General features: G+C 41.5%; 1 long non-coding RNA gene across 1 annotated transcript in view; it reads right to left on the bottom strand.

Annotated features, from left to right (window-relative positions):
* LOC141174649 (uncharacterized) overlaps positions 1–21,526 on the bottom strand; it is a 53,920-nt gene that overhangs the window by 18,137 nt on the left and 14,257 nt on the right. The window contains exon 3 of the long non-coding RNA XR_012252931.1: positions 12,912–13,034. This is a non-coding gene — a long non-coding RNA (uncharacterized lncRNA). The remainder of the gene's footprint in view (positions 1–12,911; positions 13,035–21,526) is intronic.

Raw genomic sequence — 21,526 nt, 5'->3', positions numbered from 1 at the left:
ATTTATTTCTATTTTTTACAGCAGTTATGCTATTCATATTTCATATTTCACATCTATATACTCAGTGTTACAGTGTGCTACTTTATTTGTTCATTATATATGGAGGTAGCTGCTCTTAGTAAGCACCTGTTCACACCTAGTTTTTGTAGTGGAAGTGCCGTCATTTTCTTTGTTACTAGATTTAGCGTTGACTGAGCACTCCACCCCCACCCCCATGCCGCAGGTGGTTTTAAATGCATCAGGATCTGTCTTTCCCACACATAAGCAGACGGAGGTCTCTTAGAGAGGTATTCACATTGGTAGGTCCTGACATCGAGAAACGCCTTACCGCGGCTGTCAGGTACACATGAATTGGCCAATTTATGCGCTAAGATTTCTCATTTATTTACAGCAGTAATGCTATTCATTTTCCATACTTCATATTTCATGCGCTAAAAAAAATTTTCAAAAAAATGTTTCATTTATTTCTATTTTTTACAGCAGTTATGCTATTCATATTTCATATTTCACATCTATATACTCAGTGTTACAGTGTGCTACTTTATTTGTTCATTATATATGGAGGTAGCTGCTCTTAGTAAGCACCTGTTCACACCTAGTTTTTGTAGTGGAAGTGCCGTCATTTTCTTTGTTACTAGATTTAGCGTTGACTGAGCACTCCACCCCCACCCCCATGCCGCAGGTGGTTTTAAATGCATCAGGATCTGTCTTTCCCACACCTAAGCAGACGGAGGTCTCTTAGAGAGGTATTCACATTGGTAGGTCCTGACATCGAGAAACGCCTTACCGCGGCTGTCAGGTACACATGAATTGGCCAATTTATGCGCTAAGATTTCTCATTTATTTACAGCAGTAATGCTATTCATTTTCCATACTTCATATTTCATGCGCTAAAAAAATTTTTCAAAAACAATTTTTCATTTATTTCTATTTTTTACAGCAGTTATGCTATTCATATTTCATATTTCACATCTATATACTCAGTGTTACAGTGTGCTACTTTATTTGTTCATTATATATGGAGGTAGCTGCTCTTAGTAAGCACCTGTTCACACCTAGTTTTTGTAGTGGAAGTGCCGTCATTTTCTTTGTTACTAGATTTAGCGTTGACTGAGCACTCCACCCCCACCCCCATGCCGCAGGTGGTTTTAAATGCATCAGGATCTGTCTTTCCCACACATAAGCAGACGGAGGTCTCTTAGAGAGGTATTCACATTGGTAGGTCCTGACATCGAGAAACGCCTTATCGCGGCTGTCAGGTACACATGAATTGGCAAATTTATGCGCTAAGATTTCTCATTTATTTACAGCAGTAATGCTATTCATTTTCCATACTTCATATTTCATGCGCTAAAAAAAATTTTCAAAAAAATTTTTCATTTATTTCTATTTTTTACAGCAGTTATGCTATTCATATTTCATATTTCACATCTATATACTCAGTGTTACAGTGTGCTACTTTATTTGTTCATTATATATGGAGGTAGCTGCTCTTAGTAAGCACCTGTTCACACCTAGTTTTTGTAGTGGAAGTGCCGTCATTTTCTTTGTTACTAGATTTAGCGTTGACTGAGCACTCCACCCCCACCCACATGCCGCAGGTGGTTTTAAATGCATCAGGATCTGTCTTTCCCACACATAAGCAGACGGAGGTCTCTTAGAGAGGTATTCACATTGGTAGGTCCTGACATCGAGAAACGCCTTACCGCGGCTGTCAGGTACACATGAATTGGCCAATTTATGCGCTAAGATTTCTCATTTATTTACAGCAGTAATGCTATTCATTTTCCATACTTCATATTTCATGCGCTAAAAAAATTTTTCAAAAAAATGTTTCATTTATTTCAATTTTTTACAGCAGTTATGCTATTCATATTTCATATTTCACATCTATATACTCAGTGTTACAGTGTGCTACTTTATTTGTTCATTATATATGGAGGTAGCTGCTCTTAGTAAGCACCTGTTCACACCTAGTTTTTGTAGTGGAAGTGCCGTCATTTTCTTTGTTACTAGATTTAGCATTGACTGAGCACTCCACCCCCACCCCCATGCCGCAGGTGGTTTTAAATGCATCAGGATCTGTCTTTCCCACACATAAGCAGACGGAGGTCTCTTAGAGAGGTATTCACATTGGTAGGTCCTGACATCGAGAAACGCCTTACCGCGGCTATCAGGTACACATGAATTGGCCAATTTATGCGCTAAGATTTCTCATTTATTTACAGCAGTAATGCTATTCATTTTCCATACTTCATATTTCATGCGCTAAAAAAAAAATTTTTCAAAAAAATTTTTCATTTATTTCTATTTTTTACAGCAGTTATGCTATTCATATTTCATATTTCACATCTATATACTCAGTGTTACAGTGTGCTACTTTATTTGTTCATTATATATGGAGGTAGCTGCTCTTAGTAAGCACCTGTTCACACCTAGTTTTTGTAGTGGAAGTGCCGTCATTTTCTTTGTTACTAGATTTAGCGTTGACTGAGCACTCCACCCCCACCCCCATGCCGCAGGTGGTTTTAAATGCATCAGGATCTGTCTTTCCCACACATAAGCAGACGGAGGTCTCTTAGAGAGGTATTCACATTGGTAGGTCCTGACATCGAGAAACGCCTTACCGCGGCTGTCAGGTACACATGAATTGGCCAATTTATGCGCTAAGATTTCTCATTTATTTACAGCAGTAATGCTATTCATTTTCCATACTTCATATTTCATGCGCTAAAAAAAATTTTCAAAAAAATGTTTCATTTATTTCTATTTTTTACAGCAGTTATGCTATTCATATTTCATATTTCACATCTATATACTCAGTGTTACAGTGTGCTACTTTATTTGTTCATTATATATGGAGGTAGCTGCTCTTAGTAAGCACCTGTTCACACCTAGTTTTTGTAGTGGAAGTGCCGTAATTTTCTTTGTTACTAGATTTAGCGTTGACTGAGCACTCCACCCCCACCCCCATGCCGCAGGTGGTTTTAAATGCATCAGGATCTGTCTTTCCCACACCTAAGCAGACGGAGGTCTCTTAGAGAGGTATTCACATTGGTAGGTCCTGACATCGAGAAACGCCTTACCGCGGCTGTCAGGTACACATGAATTGGCCAATTTATGCGCTAAGATTTCTCATTTATTTACAGCAGTAATGCTATTCATTTTCCATACTTCATATTTCATGCGCTAAAAAAATTTTTCAAAAACAATTTTTCATTTATTTCTATTTTTTACAGCAGTTATGCTATTCATATTTCATATTTCACATCTATATACTCAGTGTTACAGTGTGCTACTTTATTTGTTCATTATATATGGAGGTAGCTGCTCTTAGTAAGCACCTGTTCACACCTAGTTTTTGTAGTGGAAGTGCCGTCATTTTCTTTGTTACTAGATTTAGCGTTGACTGAGCACTCCACCCCCACCCCCATGCCGCAGGTGGTTTTAAATGCATCAGGATCTGTCTTTCCCACACATAAGCAGACGGAGGTCTCTTAGAGAGGTATTCACATTGGTAGGTCCTGACATCGAGAAACGCCTTATCGCGGCTGTCAGGTACACATGAATTGGCAAATTTATGCGCTAAGATTTCTCATTTATTTACAGCAGTAATGCTATTCATTTTCCATACTTCATATTTCATGCGCTAAAAAAAATTTTCAAAAAAATTTTTCATTTATTTCTATTTTTTACAGCAGTTATGCTATTCATATTTCATATTTCACATCTATATACTCAGTGTTACAGTGTGCTACTTTATTTGTTCATTATATATGGAGGTAGCTGCTCTTAGTAAGCACCTGTTCACACCTAGTTTTTGTAGTGGAAGTGCCGTCATTTTCTTTGTTACTAGATTTAGCGTTGACTGAGCACTCCACCCCCACCCACATGCCGCAGGTGGTTTTAAATGCATCAGGATCTGTCTTTCCCACACATAAGCAGACGGAGGTCTCTTAGAGAGGTATTCACATTGGTAGGTCCTGACATCGAGAAACGCCTTACCGCGGCTGTCAGGTACACATGAATTGGCCAATTTATGCGCTAAGATTTCTCATTTATTTACAGCAGTAATGCTATTCATTTTCCATACTTCATATTTCATGCGCTAAAAAAATTTTTCAAAAAAATGTTTCATTTATTTCAATTTTTTACAGCAGTTATGCTATTCATATTTCATATTTCACATCTATATACTCAGTGTTACAGTGTGCTACTTTATTTGTTCATTATATATGGAGGTAGCTGCTCTTAGTAAGCACCTGTTCACACCTAGTTTTTGTAGTGGAAGTGCCGTCATTTTCTTTGTTACTAGATTTAGCGTTGACTGAGCACTCCACCCCGACCCCCATGCCGCAGGTGGTTTTAAATGCATCAGGATCTGTCTTTCCCACACATAAGCAGACGGAGGTCTCTTAGAGAGGTATTCACATTGGTAGGTCCTGACATCGAGAAACGCCTTACCGCGGCTATCAGGTACACATGAATTGGCCAATTTATGCGCTAAGATTTCTCATTTATTTACAGCAGTAATGCTATTCATTTTCCATACTTCATATTTCATGCGCTAAAAAAAAAATTTTTCAAAAAAATTTTTCATTTATTTCTATTTTTTACAGCAGTTATGCTATTCATATTTCATATTTCACATCTATATACTCAGTGTTACAGTGTGCTACTTTATTTGTTCATTATATATGGAGGTAGCTGCTCTTAGTAAGCACCTGTTCACACCTAGTTTTTGTAGTGGAAGTGCCGTCATTTTCTTTGTTACTAGATTTAGCGTTGACTGAGCACTCCACCCCCACCCCCATGCCGCAGGTGGTTTTAAATGCATCAGGATCTGTCTTTCCCACACATAAGCAGACGGAGGTCTCTTAGAGAGGTATTCACATTGGTAGGTCCTGACATCGAGAAACGCCTTACCGCGGCTGTCAGGTACACATGAATTGGCCAATTTATGCGCTAAGATTTCTCATTTATTTACAGCAGTAATGCTATTAATTTTCCATACTTCATATTTCATGCGCTAAAAAAAATTTTCAAAAACAATTTTTCATTTATTTCTATTTTTTACAGCAGTTATGCTATTCATATTTCATATTTCACATCTATATACTCAGTGTTACAGTGTGCTACTTTATTTGTTCATTATATATGGAGGTAGCTGCTCTTAGTAAGCACCTGTTCACACCTAGTTTTTGTAGTGGAAGTGCCGTCATTTTCTTTGTTACTAGATTTAGCGTTGACTGAGCACTCCACCCCCACCCCCATGCCGCAGGTGGTTTTAAATGCATCAGGATCTGTCTTTCCCACACATAAGCAGACGGAGGTCTCTTAGAGAGGTATTCACATTGGTAGGTCCTGACATCGAGAAACGCCTTATCGCGGCTATCAGGTACACATGAATTGGCAAATTTATGCGCTAAGATTTCTCATTTATTTACAGCAGTAATGCTATTCATTTTCCATACTTCATATTTCATGCGCTAAAAAAAATTTTCAAAAAAATTTTTCATTTATTTCTATTTTTTACAGCAGTTATGCTATTCATATTTCATATTTCACATCTATATACTCAGTGTTACAGTGTGCTACTTTATTTGTTCATTATATATGGAGGTAGCTGCTCTTAGTAAGCACCTGTTCACACCTAGTTTTTGTAGTGGAAGTGCCGTCATTTTCTTTGTTACTAGATTTAGCGTTGACTGAGCACTCCACCCCCACCCCCATGCCGCAGGTGGTTTTAAATGCATCAGGATCTGTCTTTCCCACACATAAGCAGACGGAGGTCTCTTAGAGAGGTATTCACATTGGTAGGTCCTGACATCGAGAAACGCCTTACCGCGGCTGTCAGGTACACATGAATTGGCCAATTTATGCGCTAAGATTTCTCATTTATTTACAGCAGTAATGCTATTCATTTTCCATACTTCATATTTCATGCGCTAAAAAAAATTTTCAAAAACAATTTTTCATTTATTTCTATTTTTTACAGCAGTTATGCTATTCATATTTCATATTTCACATCTATATACTCAGTGTTACAGTGTGCTACTTTATTTGTTCATTATATATGGAGGTAGCTGCTCTTAGTAAGCACCTGTTCACACCTAGTTTTTGTAGTGGAAGTGCCGTCATTTTCTTTGTTACTAGATTTAGCGTTGACTGAGCACTCCACCCCCACCCACATGCCGCAGGTGGTTTTAAATGCATCAGGATCTGTCTTTCCCACACATAAGCAGACGGAGGTCTCTTAGAGAGGTATTCACATTGGTAGGTCCTGACATCGAGAAACGCCTTACCGCGGCTGTCAGGTACACATGAATTGGCCAATTTATGCGCTAAGATTTCTCATTTATTTACAGCAGTAATGCTATTCATTTTCCATACTTCATATTTCATGCGCTAAAAAAATTTTTCAAAAAAATGTTTCATTTATTTCAATTTTTTACAGCAGTTATGCTATTCATATTTCATATTTCACATCTATATACTCAGTGTTACAGTGTGCTACTTTATTTGTTCATTATATATGGAGGTAGCTGCTCTTAGTAAGCACCTGTTCACACCTAGTTTTTGTAGTGGAAGTGCCGTCATTTTCTTTGTTACTAGATTTAGCGTTGACTGAGCACTCCACCCCGACCCCCATGCCGCAGGTGGTTTTAAATGCATCAGGATCTGTCTTTCCCACACATAAGCAGACGGAGGTCTCTTAGAGAGGTATTCACATTGGTAGGTCCTGACATCGAGAAACGCCTTACCGCGGCTATCAGGTACACATGAATTGGCCAATTTATGCGCTAAGATTTCTCATTTATTTACAGCAGTAATGCTATTCATTTTCCATACTTCATATTTCATGCGCTAAAAAAAAAATTTTTCAAAAAAATTTTTCATTTATTTCTATTTTTTACAGCAGTTATGCTATTCATATTTCATATTTCACATCTATATACTCAGTGTTACAGTGTGCTACTTTATTTGTTCATTATATATGGAGGTAGCTGCTCTTAGTAAGCACCTGTTCACACCTAGTTTTTGTAGTGGAAGTGCCGTCATTTTCTTTGTTACTAGATTTAGCGTTGACTGAGCACTCCACCCCCACCCCCATGCCGCAGGTGGTTTTAAATGCATCAGGATCTGTCTTTCCCACACATAAGCAGACGGAGGTCTCTTAGAGAGGTATTCACATTGGTAGGTCCTGACATCGAGAAACGCCTTACCGCGGCTGTCAGGTACACATGAATTGGCCAATTTATGCGCTAAGATTTCTCATTTATTTACAGCAGTAATGCTATTCATTTTCCATACTTCATATTTCATGCGCTAAAAAAAATTTTCAAAAACAATTTTTCATTTATTTCTATTTTTTACAGCAGTTATGCTATTCATATTTCATATTTCACATCTATATACTCAGTGTTACAGTGTGCTACTTTATTTGTTCATTATATATGGAGGTAGCTGCTCTTAGTAAGCACCTGTTCACACCTAGTTTTTGTAGTGGAAGTGCCGTCATTTTCTTTGTTACTAGATTTAGCGTTGACTGAGCACTCCACCCCCACCCCCATGCCGCAGGTGGTTTTAAATGCATCAGGATCTGTCTTTCCCACACATAAGCAGACGGAGGTCTCTTAGAGAGGTATTCACATTGGTAGGTCCTGACATCGAGAAACGCCTTACCGCGGCTGTCAGGTACACATGAATTGGCCAATTTATGCGCTAAGATTTCTCATTTATTTACAGCAGTAATGCTATTCATTTTCCATACTTCATATTTCATGCGCTAAAAAAAATTTTCAAAAAAATTTTTCATTTATTTCTATTTTTTACAGCAGTTATGCTATTCATATTTCATATTTCACATCTATATACTCAGTGTTACAGTGTGCTACTTTATTTGTTCATTATATATGGAGGTAGTTGCTCTTAGTAAGCACCTGTTCACACCTAGTTTTTGTAGTGGAAGTGCCGTCATTTTCTTTGTTACTAGATTTAGCGTTGACTGAGCACTCCACCCCCACCCACATGCCGCAGGTGGTTTTAAATGCATCAGGATCTGTCTTTCCCACACATAAGCAGACGGAGGTCTCTTAGAGAGGTATTCACATTGGTAGGTCCTGACATCGAGAAACGCCTTACCGCGGCTGTCAGGTACACATGAATTGGCCAATTTATGCGCTAAGATTTCTCATTTATTTACAGCAGTAATGCTATTCATTTTCCATACTTCATATTTCATGCGCTAAAAAAAAATTTTTCAAAAAAATTTTTCATTTATTTCTATTTTTTACAGCAGTTATGCTATTCATATTTCATATTTCACATCTATATACTCAGTGTTACAGTGTGCTACTTTATTTGTTCATTATATATGGAGGTAGCTGCTCTTAGTAAGCACCTGTTCACACCTAGTTTTTGTAGTGGAAGTGCCGTCATTTTCTTTGTTACTAGATTTAGCGTTGACTGAGCACTCCACCCCCACCCCCATGCCGCAGGTGGTTTTAAATGCATCAGGATCTGTCTTTCCCACACATAAGCAGACGGAGGTCTCTTAGAGAGGTATTCACATTGGTAGGTCCTGACATCGAGAAACGCCTTATCGCGGCTGTCAGGTACACATGAATTGGCCAATTTATGCGCTAAGATTTCTCATTTATTTACAGCAGTAATGCTATTCATTTTCCATACTTCATATTTCATGCGCTAAAAAAATTTTTCAAAAAAATTTTTCATTTATTTCTATTTTTTACAGCAGTTATGCTATTCATATTTCATATTTCACATCTATATACTCAGTGTTACAGTGTGCTACTTTATTTGTTCATTATATATGGAGGTAGCTGCTCTTAGTAAGCACCTGTTCACACCTAGTTTTTGTAGTGGAAGTGCCGTCATTTTCTTTGTTACTAGATTTAGCGTTGACTGAGCACTCCACCCCCACCCACATGCCGCAGGTGGTTTTAAATGCATCAGGATCTGTCTTTCCCACACATAAGCAGACGGAGGTCTCTTAGAGAGGTATTCACATTGGTAGGTCCTGACATCGAGAAACGCCTTACCGCGGCTGTCAGGTACACATGAATTGGCCAATTTATGCGCTAAGATTTCTCATTTATTTACAGCAGTAATGCTATTCATTTTCCATACTTCATATTTCATGCGCTAAAAAAAATTTTCAAAAAAATGTTTCATTTATTTCTATTTTTTACAGCAGTTATGCTATTCATATTTCATATTTCACATCTATATACTCAGTGTTACAGTGTGCTACTTTATTTGTTCATTATATATGGAGGTAGCTGCTCTTAGTAAGCACCTGTTCACACCTAGTTTTTGTAGTGGAAGTGCCGTCATTTTCTTTGTTACTAGATTTAGCGTTGACTGAGCACTCCACCCCCACCCCCATGCCGCAGGTGGTTTTAAATGCATCAGGATCTGTCTTTCCCACACATAAGCAGACGGAGGTCTCTTAGAGAGGTATTCACATTGGTAGGTCCTGACATCGAGAAACGCCTTATCGCGGCTGTCAGGTACACATGAATTGGCAAATTTATGTGCTAAGATTTCTCATTTATTTACAGCAGTAATGCTATTCATTTTCCATACTTCATATTTCATGCGCTAAAAAAAATTTTCAAAAAAATTTTTCATTTATTTCTATTTTTTACAGCAGTTATGCTATTCATATTTCATATTTCACATCTATATACTCAGTGTTACAGTGTGCTACTTTATTTGTTCATTATATATGAAGGTAGCTGCTCTTAGTAAGCACCTGTTCACACCTAGTTTTTGTAGTGGAAGTGCCGTCATTTTCTTTGTTACTAGATTTAGCGTTGACTGAGCACTCCACCCCCACCCACATGCCGCAGGTGGTTTTAAATGCATCAGGATCTGTCTTTCCCACACATAAGCAGACGGAGGTCTCTTAGAGAGGTATTCACATTGGTAGGTCCTGACATCGAGAAACGCCTTACCGCGGCTGTCAGGTACACATGAATTGGCCAATTTATGCGCTAAGATTTCTCATTTATTTACAGCAGTAATGCTATTCATTTTCCATACTTCATATTTCATGCGCTAAAAAAAAAATTTTTCAAAAAAATTTTTCATTTATTTCTATTTTTTACAGCAGTTATGCTATTCATATTTCATATTTCACATCTATATACTCAGTGTTACAGTGTGCTACTTTATTTGTTCATTATATATGGAGGTAGTTGCTCTTAGTAAGCACCTGTTCACACCTAGTTTTTGTAGTGGAAGTGCCGTCATTTTCTTTGTTACTAGATTTAGCGTTGACTGAGCACTCCACCCCCACCCACATGCCGCAGGTGGTTTTAAATGCATCAGGATCTGTCTTTCCCACACATAAGCAGACGGAGGTCTCTTAGAGAGGTATTCACATTGGTAGGTCCTGACATCGAGAAACGCCTTACCGCGGCTGTCAGGTACACATGAATTGGCCAATTTATGCGCTAAGATTTCTCATTTATTTACAGCAGTAATGCTATTCATTTTCCATACTTCATATTTCATGCGCTAAAAAAAAATTTTTCAAAAAAATTTTTCATTTATTTCTATTTTTTACAGCAGTTATGCTATTCATATTTCATATTTCACATCTATATACTCAGTGTTACAGTGTGCTACTTTATTTGTTCATTATATATGGAGGTAGCTGCTCTTAGTAAGCACCTGTTCACACCTAGTTTTTGTAGTGGAAGTGCCGTCATTTTCTTTGTTACTAGATTTAGCGTTGACTGAGCACTCCACCCCCACCCCCATGCCGCAGGTGGTTTTAAATGCATCAGGATCTGTCTTTCCCACACATAAGCAGACGGAGGTCTCTTAGAGAGGTATTCACATTGGTAGGTCCTGACATCGAGAAACGCCTTACCGCGGCTGTCAGGTACACATGAATTGGCCAATTTATGCGCTAAGATTTCTCATTTATTTACAGCAGTAATGCTATTCATTTTCCATACTTCATATTTCATGCGCTAAAAAAAATTTTCAAAAAAATTTTTCATTTATTTCTATTTTTTACAGCAGTTATGCTATTCATATTTCATATTTCACATCTATATACTCAGTGTTACAGTGTGCTACTTTATTTGTTCATTATATATGGAGGTAGCTGCTCTTAGTAAGCACCTGTTCACACCTAGTTTTTGTAGTGGAAGTGCCGTCATTTTCTTTGTTACTAGATTTAGCGTTGACTGAGCACTCCACTCCCACCCCCATGCCGCAGGTGGTTTTAAATGCATCAGGATCTGTCTTTCCCACACATAAGCAGACGGAGGTCTCTTAGAGAGGTATTCACATTGGTAGGTCCTGATATCGAGAAACGCCTTATCGCGGCTGTCAGGTACACATGAATTGGCCAATTTATGCGCTAAGATTTCTCATTTATTTACAGCAGTAATGCTATTCATTTTCCATACTTCATATTTCATGCGCTAAAAAAATTTTTCAAAAAAATTTTTCATTTATTTCTATTTTTTACAGCAGTTATGCTATTCATATTTCATATTTCACATCTATATACTCAGTGTTACAGTGTGCTACTTTATTTGTTCATTATATATGGAGGTAGCTGCTCTTAGTAAGCACCTGTTCACACCTAGTTTTTGTAGTGGAAGTGCCGTCATTTTCTTTGTTACTAGATTTAGCGTTGACTGAGCACTCCACCCCCACCCACATGCCGCAGGTGGTTTTAAATGCATCAGGATCTGTCTTTCCCACACATAAGCAGACGGAGGTCTCTTAGAGAGGTATTCACATTGGTAGGTCCTGACATCGAGAAACGCCTTACCGCGGCTGTCAGGTACACATGAATTGGCCAATTTATGCGCTAAGATTTCTCATTTATTTACAGCAGTAATGCTATTCATTTTCCATACTTCATATTTCATGCGCTAAAAAAAATTTTCAAAAAAATGTTTCATTTATTTCTATTTTTTACAGCAGTTATGCTATTCATATTTCATATTTCACATCTATATACTCAGTGTTACAGTGTGCTACTTTATTTGTTCATTATATATGGAGGTAGCTGCTCTTAGTAAGCACCTGTTCACACCTAGTTTTTGTAGTGGAAGTGCCGTCATTTTCTTTGTTACTAGATTTAGCGTTGACTGAGCACTCCACCCCCACCCCCATGCCGCAGGTGGTTTTAAATGCATCAGGATCTGTCTTTCCCACACATAAGCAGACGGAGGTCTCTTAGAGAGGTATTCACATTGGTAGGTCCTGACATCGAGAAACGCCTTACCGCGGCTGTCAGGTACACATGAATTGGCCAATTTATGCGCTAAGATTTCTCATTTATTTACAGCAGTAATGCTATTCATTTTCCATACTTCATATTTCATGCGCTAAAAAAATTTTTCAACAAATTTTTCATTTATTTCTATTTTTTACAGCAGTTATGCTATTCATATTTCATATTTCACATCTATATACTCAATGTTACAGTGTGCTACTTTATTTGTTCACCCTATGACTTTGGAACATGTCTATTTTGTATGATCCTCTTCTGTGAGTCATCTTTGCTTTTAATACTTTTCTGTGTCATTGTATTACAAATAAACTTTAATTTTTTTGTATTAACCTTTCATGTTCGCTTTGTTTGCCTTTGTAATATACAACGAAAAAATGGACTAGGGCATTTGGATTTACTACATAAGTATTGCAGTGTATTTTACCTACAACCAAATGATTACAAGCTCAAACTCCCTCGAAGAGCTAAAAAATGTAAATTACAAAAGTCTGAAAAATAATTTTAAAATATTTAAAAAAAAGAAATCAAATGAAAAAGCCTAAATAATAAAAAAGAAACATATTTGGTGTCACCACATTTGTTAGAATCTGGAGTATTAAAATATCATTGCACTACTTACAGTGGGTACGGAAAGTATTCAGACCCCTTTAAATTTTTCACTCTTTGTTTCATTGCAGCCATTTGGTAAATTCTAAAAAGTTCATTTTTTTCTCATTAAAGTACACTCTGCACCCCATCTTGACTGAAAAAAACAGAAATGTAGAAATGTTTTCAAATTTATTAAAAAAGAAAAACTGAAATATCATATGGTCATAAGTATTCAGACCCTTTGCTCAGACACTCATATTTAAGTCACATGCTGTCCATTTTCCTCCTTGAGATGGTTCTACTTCTTCATTGGAGTCCAGCTGTGTTTACTTAAACTGATAGGACTTGATTTGGAAAGGCACACACCTGTTTATATAAGACCTCACAGCTCACAGTGCATGTTAGACCAAATAAGAATCCTGAGCTCAAAGGAACTGCCCAAGGAGCTCAGAGACAGAATTGTGGCAAGACACAGATCTGGCCAAGATTACAAAAGAATTTCTGTATTACTAAAGATTCCTAAGAGCACAGTGGCCTCCATAATCCTTAAATGGAAGAAGCTTGGGGCCACCAGAAGTCTTCCTAGACCTGGCCATCCAACCAAAATGAGCAACCGTGGGAGAAGAGCCTTGGTGAGAGAGGTAAAGAAGAACCCCAAGATTTCTGTGGCTGAGCTACAGAGATACAGTAGGGAGATGGGAGAAAGTTCCACAAAGTCAACTATCACAAGTGACAATCAACCCTTTAACGAGTCGTGCAATATGATTTAGGAATAAAAGCCAAATCCGAATCTCAATTTGCAGACACGGTGTTTCGGGCTGTTGAAGCTCGTCAATGCAAAGTATGAGTAAAGTAGTAATACATAAAAGTTTGGGATCAACACACTCATTCTGTCCCACAGAATAAAGTCACCAGGTAATTTTTCCGAAATAGAAAACATTTAAATAGTTGTGACTAGTGTTGAGTGATACCTTCCGATATCAGGAAATATTGGATCGGGCCGATACTCAAAAAGTATCAGATATAGCCGATTCCGATACCGGAAACCAATGCAAGTCAATGGGACACAAATATCGGAATGAAAATAAACCCTTTCTTTCCTTGTAGGTTAATTCTACATGAAGGAAAACAACTAACAATAATGTAGAATGTATTCGGGGAGGTGCTTGCCCAAATCGATGGGAACAGTGCTCACAGTGAAACATGAAAAGCCGGCAATTCAGCAGCGGCATACACCGGTACCCGACAATTTAGAACAGAAAGAATAAAGCTTCACACATAGATTAGATAGATAGAAACATGTCAGTAACATATATAATAAGAAGCGCAGGCATGCTTGCACTCCTCAGTGTCTGGCTGTGACGGCGGCATCCAGATGAGCCGACAATTAACTCAGCTCACCTCATGCACGTCACTGACAGCGTGGGAGAATTCTCCTGCGCATGCGGTGAGCGTGAGAGAATTCTCCTGCTGAAGCGCTGAGCGCAGGAGAATTTTCCCACGCTGTCAGTGACGTGCATGAGGTGAGCTGAGTTCATTGGACATGACCTCGGCTCATCTGGATGCCGTCACAGCCTGACACTGAGGAGCGCAAGCATGCCTGCGCTTCTCAGTGTCCACGGGATGACAGGCTGGATGGCAGCTTTCTGCTGCGGTCCAGCCTGTCATCTCGATGTAGCAGAGCTGGAGCTGTCCTAGGAACCATAGAAAGGTAAGGATGATGTTGCTTTATTATTTTTCTTTTATTGCAGGAGATCGTTGGCTTCAGCTGGAATGGGCGTGATGGTAAGTATGGTTTAATTTAGAACAATAAAGAATTGTGTGTTTATTTTAATTAAAGGACTTTTTTCTGGGTGTTGTGTTTTTTTTAAATACTTTACTAGAAATTCATGGCGGTCATGTCTAATATTGGCGTGACCCCATGAATTTCGGGCTTAGGGCCAGCTGATAATGCCAAGCTGGCCCTAACCCCTTTATTACCCAGTGAGCCACAGCACCAGGGCCCTGGATGAGTTGGGTACAGCGCCAGAAGATGGCGCTTCTATGAACGCGCCATTTTCCGGGGTGGCTGCGGACTGCAATTTGCAGCGGGGGGGCCCAGAAAGCCTAGTTGTACCTGGCTGGACACAAAAATAGGGCGAAGCCCCACGTATTTTTTTTTTTAATTATTTCATGAAATTCATGAAATAATTAAGAAAAAAAGGGCTTCCCTATATTGTTGTGTCCGGCCAGGTACAAATAGGCAGCTAGTGGTTGGGGGCAGCCCGTTCCTGCCTGCTGTACCTGGCTGGACACAAATATAGTGCGAAGCCCCACTTCAATTTTTTTTTAATTATTTCATGAAATAATAAAAAAAAGGGCTTCCCTATATTGTTGTATCTGGCCAGGTACAAATAGGCAGCTGGTGGTTGGGGGCAGCCCGTTCCTGCCTGCTGTACCTGACTGGACACAAATTTAGTGCGAAGCCCCACGTCAATTTTTTTAAAATTATTTCAGGAAATTCATGAAATAATTAAAAACAAATTGACGTGGGGCTTCGGACTATATTTGTGTCCAGTCAGGCACAGCAGGCAGGAACGGGCTGCCCCCAACCACCAGCTGCCTATTTGTACCTGGCCGGACACAACAATATAGGGAAGCCCTTTTTTCTTAATTATTTCATGAATTTCATGAAATAATGAAAAAAAAAAATACGTGGGGCTTCGCCCTATTTTTGTGTCCAGCCAGGTACAACTAGGCAGCTGGGGGCTGGAATCCACAGCGCAGGGAGACCCAAGCTTTCTGCCCCCCCCCCACCCCCTGCTGCAAATTGCAGTCCGCAGCCACCCCGGAAAATGACGCGTTCATAGAAGCGCCATCTTCTGGCGCTGTACCCAACTCATCCAGGGCCCTGGTGCGGTGGCTCACTGGGTAATAAAGGAGTTAGGGCCAGCTTGGCATTATCAGCTGGCCCTAAGCCCGAAATTCATGGGGTCACGCCAATATTAAACATGACCGCCATGAATTTCTAGTAAAGTATTTAAAAAAAACACAACACCCAGAATAAAGTCCTTTAATTGAAATAAACACACAATTCTTTATTGTTCTAAATTAAACCATACTTACCATCACGCCCATTCCAGCTGAAGCCAACGATCTCCTGCAATAAAAGAAAAATAATAAAACAACATCATCCTTACCTTTCGATGGTTCCCAGGACAGCTCCAGCTCTGCTACATCGAGATGACAGGCTGGACCACAGCAGAAAGCTGCCATCCAGCCTGTCATCCCACGGACACTGAGAAGCTCAGGCATGCTTGCGCTCCTCAGTGTCAGGCTGTGACGGCATCCAGATGAGCCGAGGTCATGTCCAATTAACTCAGCTCACCTCATGCACGTCACTGACAGCGTGGGAAAATTCTCCTGCGCACAGCGCTTCAGCAGAATTCTCTCACGCTCACCGCATGCGCAGGGGAATTCTCCCACGCTGTCAGTGACGTGCATGAGGTGAGCTGAGTTCATTGTCGGCTCATCTGGATGCCGTCACAGCCAGACACTGAGGAGCGCAAGCATGCCTGCGCTTCTCAGTGTCTGCGGGATGACAGGCTGGATGGCAGCTTTCTGCTGCGGTCCAGCCTGTCATCTCGATGTAGCAGAGCTGAAGCTGTCCTGGGAACCATCGAAAGGTAAGGATGATGTTGGTTTATTATTTTTCTTTTATTGCAGGAGATCGTTGGCTTCAGCTGGAATGGGCATGACGGTAAGTATGGTTTAATTTAGAACAATAAAGAATTGTGTGTTTATTTCAATTAAAGGATTTTATTCTGGGTGTTTGTGTTTTTTTTTAACTTTGACTATGGGGTTAGTAATGGGGGTGTCTTATAGACGCCTCTCCATTACTAACCTGGGCTTGATGTCAGCTGGCATTATAAGCTGACATCAACCCCAGCCCTATTACCCCACTGCCACCGCTACAGGGCAGTGGGAAGAGCGAGGCTAAGTGCCAGAATTGGCGCATCCTATGGATGCGCCATTTCTGGGACGGCTGACGGCTGGTGTTTCGAGCCTGGGAGGGGGCCAATATTCATGGCACCCTTCCTGGGCTATTAATATCAGCCCCCAGCTGTCTGCCTAGCCTTTGCTAGCTATTAAAATAGGGGGGACCCCACGTCATTTTTTTTGGGGGTCCCCCATTTTAATCGCTAGTAAAGGCTAGGTATTCAGCTGGGGGCTGATATTAGTAGCCTGGGTATTACCCCCTTCCCAGGCTTCAAACATCTGCCCCAGCCGTCTGCTTAACCTCCGCTAGAGACAAAAATTACGGGGAACCCCACGCCAATTTTTTTTTTAATAAATCCTTTATTTTAACACTAAATGACAAGTACAGTAACCAACACTGTCACTGTACTTCTTATATATGTGACTGACATGTTTCTATCTATCTAATCTATGTGTGATGCTCTATCTTTCTGTTCTAAATTGTCGGGTACCGCTGCTGAATTGCCGGCCGGCTTTTTTAAAGAGACGGTGCATGAAAACACTATTATTTTTTTAAATAAATCCTTTACACTAAATGACAAGTACAGTAAGCAACACTGTCACTGTACTTATTATATATGTGACTGACATGTTTCTATCTATCTAATCTATGTGTGAAGCTTTATTCTTTCTGTTCTAAATTGTCGGGTACCGGTGTATGACGCTGCTGAATTGTCGGCTTTTCATGTTTCACTGTGAGCACTGTTCCCATCGATTTGGGCAACCACCTCCCCCAATACATTCTACATTATTGTTAGTTGTTTTCCTTCATGTAGAATTAACCTACAAGGAAAGAAAGGGTTTATTTTCATTCCGATATTTGTGTCCCATTGACTTTCATTGGTTTCCGGTATCGGAATCGGCGATATCCGATACTTTTTGAGTATCGGCCCGATCCAATCCGATCCGATATTTCCTGATATCGGAAGGTATCGCTCAACACTAGTTGTGACGCAGAAATGAAAAATATCTGCAGCGGGAATAGAATAGAAAGATTTTTAAAAAATTCAGGAAAAATTCCAGAAGGAACTTGTTTCAATTATTTTTTGATATAAAGAAGTTTTATTATTGCCCTGCAACTCTGGAAAGAAATGGTGCTCCTCCGCCAAAGACTCCTAGGTGAGAGGCAGTTGAAAAGCGCCTTGTGCTGCCAACATGCAATAAACATTTAGGCAGAGGTCTATTTTAAGCATGTGAAATATCCTTTACATTAATCATGTATATGGTGAGAGCTCTGGAAGTCTCTTCTCATTTCTCTACACGTAGAATAATTCTCTTTCCTGTTGATCTGGCAATACTTTAGTTTCTGCTATGCAGTAAGCTGTGCCTGCCCGCTCGCCTGCCCGTCTGTCTGCGTTGTCACACTGTGCAGTTTCCCTTATGTGCAAAGTAAATAAAACGAGATTAAATAAAACCAGATTAATTCGGCAAAGGCTCAGTTCACTCTTTTGGGTTAATGCTCAGAAAAACGACATCGCACTTGGCTTACGGAGCCTCACTCAGAAACGGCGCACTCCTAGGGAGTTCTACTTTCAAGGGTCAACGAGAAATATTATCTGTGAGAAACTGGTGTCTGTGTGTTTCACTAAGCTAGTGGAAAATATCAAATCCCCTAAATAGCAATTCAGATTTAGAAAACATCTTATTCAGCTCTTTGAGGATTTTTTTTTTCAGCTTGGGATCCGCAATGCATTATCCAGACTGTCTAGAAGGGCGCTATTATTTTCACATTTATGGCCCATTCACATACAACAGACTTAAAAGTGTGCCGTATGGAACTGCCATTGTGGCTAGGGAATGGCATTTCCATTACTTACCGTTCTCCATGTGCCTGTGCTGCTGGAATTACACCATAAATGTTTGGCAAACGCTCAAACCTTATTTTTTAGCATCTTTAGAGTTCATTGTAATTCCGTTATCTGCACCAGGGGTGTAATCTGAAGCTCCAGAGCCCCAATGTGGAAGCCATAACAGTGTCCATCACCAGCTGTGTGCCACCTATCTGGAAAATGTTACCTTTCCCAGATCCAACGCTGGGTGCATGCATCACCTCCTCTGCTACTTTGCGCGTCAGGGTGCCACAGCAACCTGATGTACTTCTGCCAGGTGATTCTCAGGCCATACATCTCAGGCAGAAGGATGTGTGACATGCAGAAGAAGCGTTGTGCTTCAGAAGCATCCAACAACTAGAGGGGTTAACACAGTCACAGGAGACAGGGAGGGTTTTAGCAGAGCCCCAGGGGGATTGTGGGGAACTTGCTATTGTAGTCTGGCTGGAGCCAAAGAGAAAGGTGGTATGTGATCTGTATCTCACAGAAGGCAAGTGACACAGAATTCAGGTCAGGAGGGAAGCTAAACATGAGTCAGATAGACTCCCTGAGCTAACAGTGCAGAGTATTATCGAGCAGAAAGATATGAACTGGAAGGAATCATGTCACAGGGATCATCTCATCAAACCCTCCTCCCCTCCATCTCCATGCAGAATAAAGAATGCTGTGTGTAATGCACACGCCCGGGCTGAGTAGCATGTGCGTGTATATGTAGTGATTCCACTGGACCGTGCCGGAGAGTGAATGCCTGGAGGGGCGTAACTAAGTATCCGCCCGATCCGACCAGGGTCGCACGACGGCATACGACGCCAGTGCACCAAGGAGGAACCGAGCAGAGGGACCAGGTGCTACTCCAGGACAGACCCCGGACACGGCTGTTGACCCACACAGGGGAATACAGGAACAGGCAGGTTAGGCTGGCACACAGACTGCTGGGTATAGGCAGGTACGGCTGGTATGCAGACTGGCGGATGCTGGTAAGCACAACTGGTATGCAGGCAGGGAGGTAGTGGCAGGTACGACAGGTTGGAGCACCAAGTGGATAGGACCCAGTACAGACTGGGACTCAGGAACAGAACCGCAGATGCGGTGGACAGTAGAGTGAGGCCGCCCAGAGCGGCGAGCAAGAGCAGAACAAGACGAGGCCGCCTGGAGCAGTGAGCGAGAGAAGAGCAGGACAAGGCCGCCTGGAGCGGTGAGCGAGAGAGGAGCAGGACGAGACTGCCGAAGCAGTAAGCAAAGGGTCAGAGCAGAGCGAGACTGCCGGAGCAGCGAGCAAAGGGTCAGAGCAGAGCGAGACTGCCGGAGCAGCGAGCAAAAGGTCAGAGCAGAGCGAGACCGCAGACGCGGTAGACAGGGCTGAACAGAGCAGAACCGCAGACGCGGTGGACAAGGCTGAGCAGAGCAGAACCGCAGACGCAGTGGACAAGGCTGAGCAGAGCAAAACCGCAGACGCGGTAGACAAGGCTGAGCAGAGCAGAACCGCAGACGCGGTGGACAAGGCTGAGCAGAGCAGAACCGCAGACGCGGTAGACAAGGCTGAGCAGAGCAGAACCGCAGACGCGGTGGACAAGGCTGAGCAGAGCAAAACCGCAGACGCGGTAGGCAAGGCTGAGCAGAGCAGAACCGCAGACGCGGTGGACAAGGCTGAGCAGAGCAGAACCGCAGACGCGGCGGACAAGGCTGAGCAGAGCAAAACCGCAGATGCGGTAGACAAGGCTGAGCAGAGCAGAACCGCAGACGCGGTAGACAAGGCTGAGCAGAGCAGAACCACAGACGCGGTGGACAAGGCTGAGCAGAGCAAAACCGCAGACGCGGTAGACAAGGCTGAGCAGAGCGAAACCGCAGACGCGGTGGACGGGGCTGAGATAAATCGCCGAAGAGGAAAACAAAGACAAAGCAAAGGGGACAGGGCTCTGTTCACACGGAACAGAAAGAAAGGCAGAACCAGATACACACTAGATACTTGCAAAGAAGTAGCGAGAGGACTCCAACTCACAAACGGAAGTACAGCGACAACGAGAAGGAGTTAGGTGCAGGTTCAGACACTACAGAAAAAGGTAGCAAACGGACATAAAGGCAAAACAGATAAGAAACTAGGAGACAGCTCAGACAAGAACAGTTACTGCAACAAAATGCAGGAACGAGCCTAGGTAAAGCCAAGTGCTGGTTCAGACACTGCAGAAAAAGGGAACAAACGGACTTAAAGACAAAACAGGTAGAAAGCTAGGAGACAGTTCAGACAGGAACTGTACTGCAACAAATACAGGAACAAGTCTGGGTATGCGGCCCCCAGAAAGCGAGATGAACAGGCTAGGAGCGTGTGCAGACAGGCCTGGAAATACAGCCTCAGGAAGGCAGACAGACAGCTGGCTAGAGGGCACAGACAGGACACAGTTCAGACACGGGAACTGATACCGATAGGCAGGAAACATAGATGGGACCTGGCATGTCAGCGACCAGACGCCAACTGACAGAACACAATGCTCAGGCATGGATTCCAGGGAGAAGCTGGGTTAAATACCAGGTGACAGACAGCAATAGGCTGAGGACGCACAAGGGGTGTGCCTGCAGCAGCTACAAGAAGCAGGAAGTGATCGGGCGCCGCCCTTAAGCAGCAGAAACAGAGGCAAGCAGACAGCATGGAGGGAAGCCAGGCTAGCAGACTGGACTGGAGATCAAGTGCACGCTCTTGCACAGTGGGAGATGGACAACTATGCAAGGACGCTGCCAGGTATGTTACAGTACCACCCCCCCCTTACGCCCCCTCTTCTTCAGGCCTGCCAGAATGTTCCACAGG

This window comes from Phyllobates terribilis, unplaced genomic scaffold (assembly GCF_046119375.1).
Source record: "Phyllobates terribilis strain yellow unplaced genomic scaffold, ASM4611937v1 Scaffold_13__5_contigs__length_258822181, whole genome shotgun sequence".
Lineage (NCBI taxonomy): Eukaryota > Metazoa > Chordata > Amphibia > Anura > Dendrobatidae > Phyllobates > Phyllobates terribilis.
Note: the sequence above shows the minus strand (reverse complement) of the source record. Positions and strands in the feature narration are given on the sequence as shown.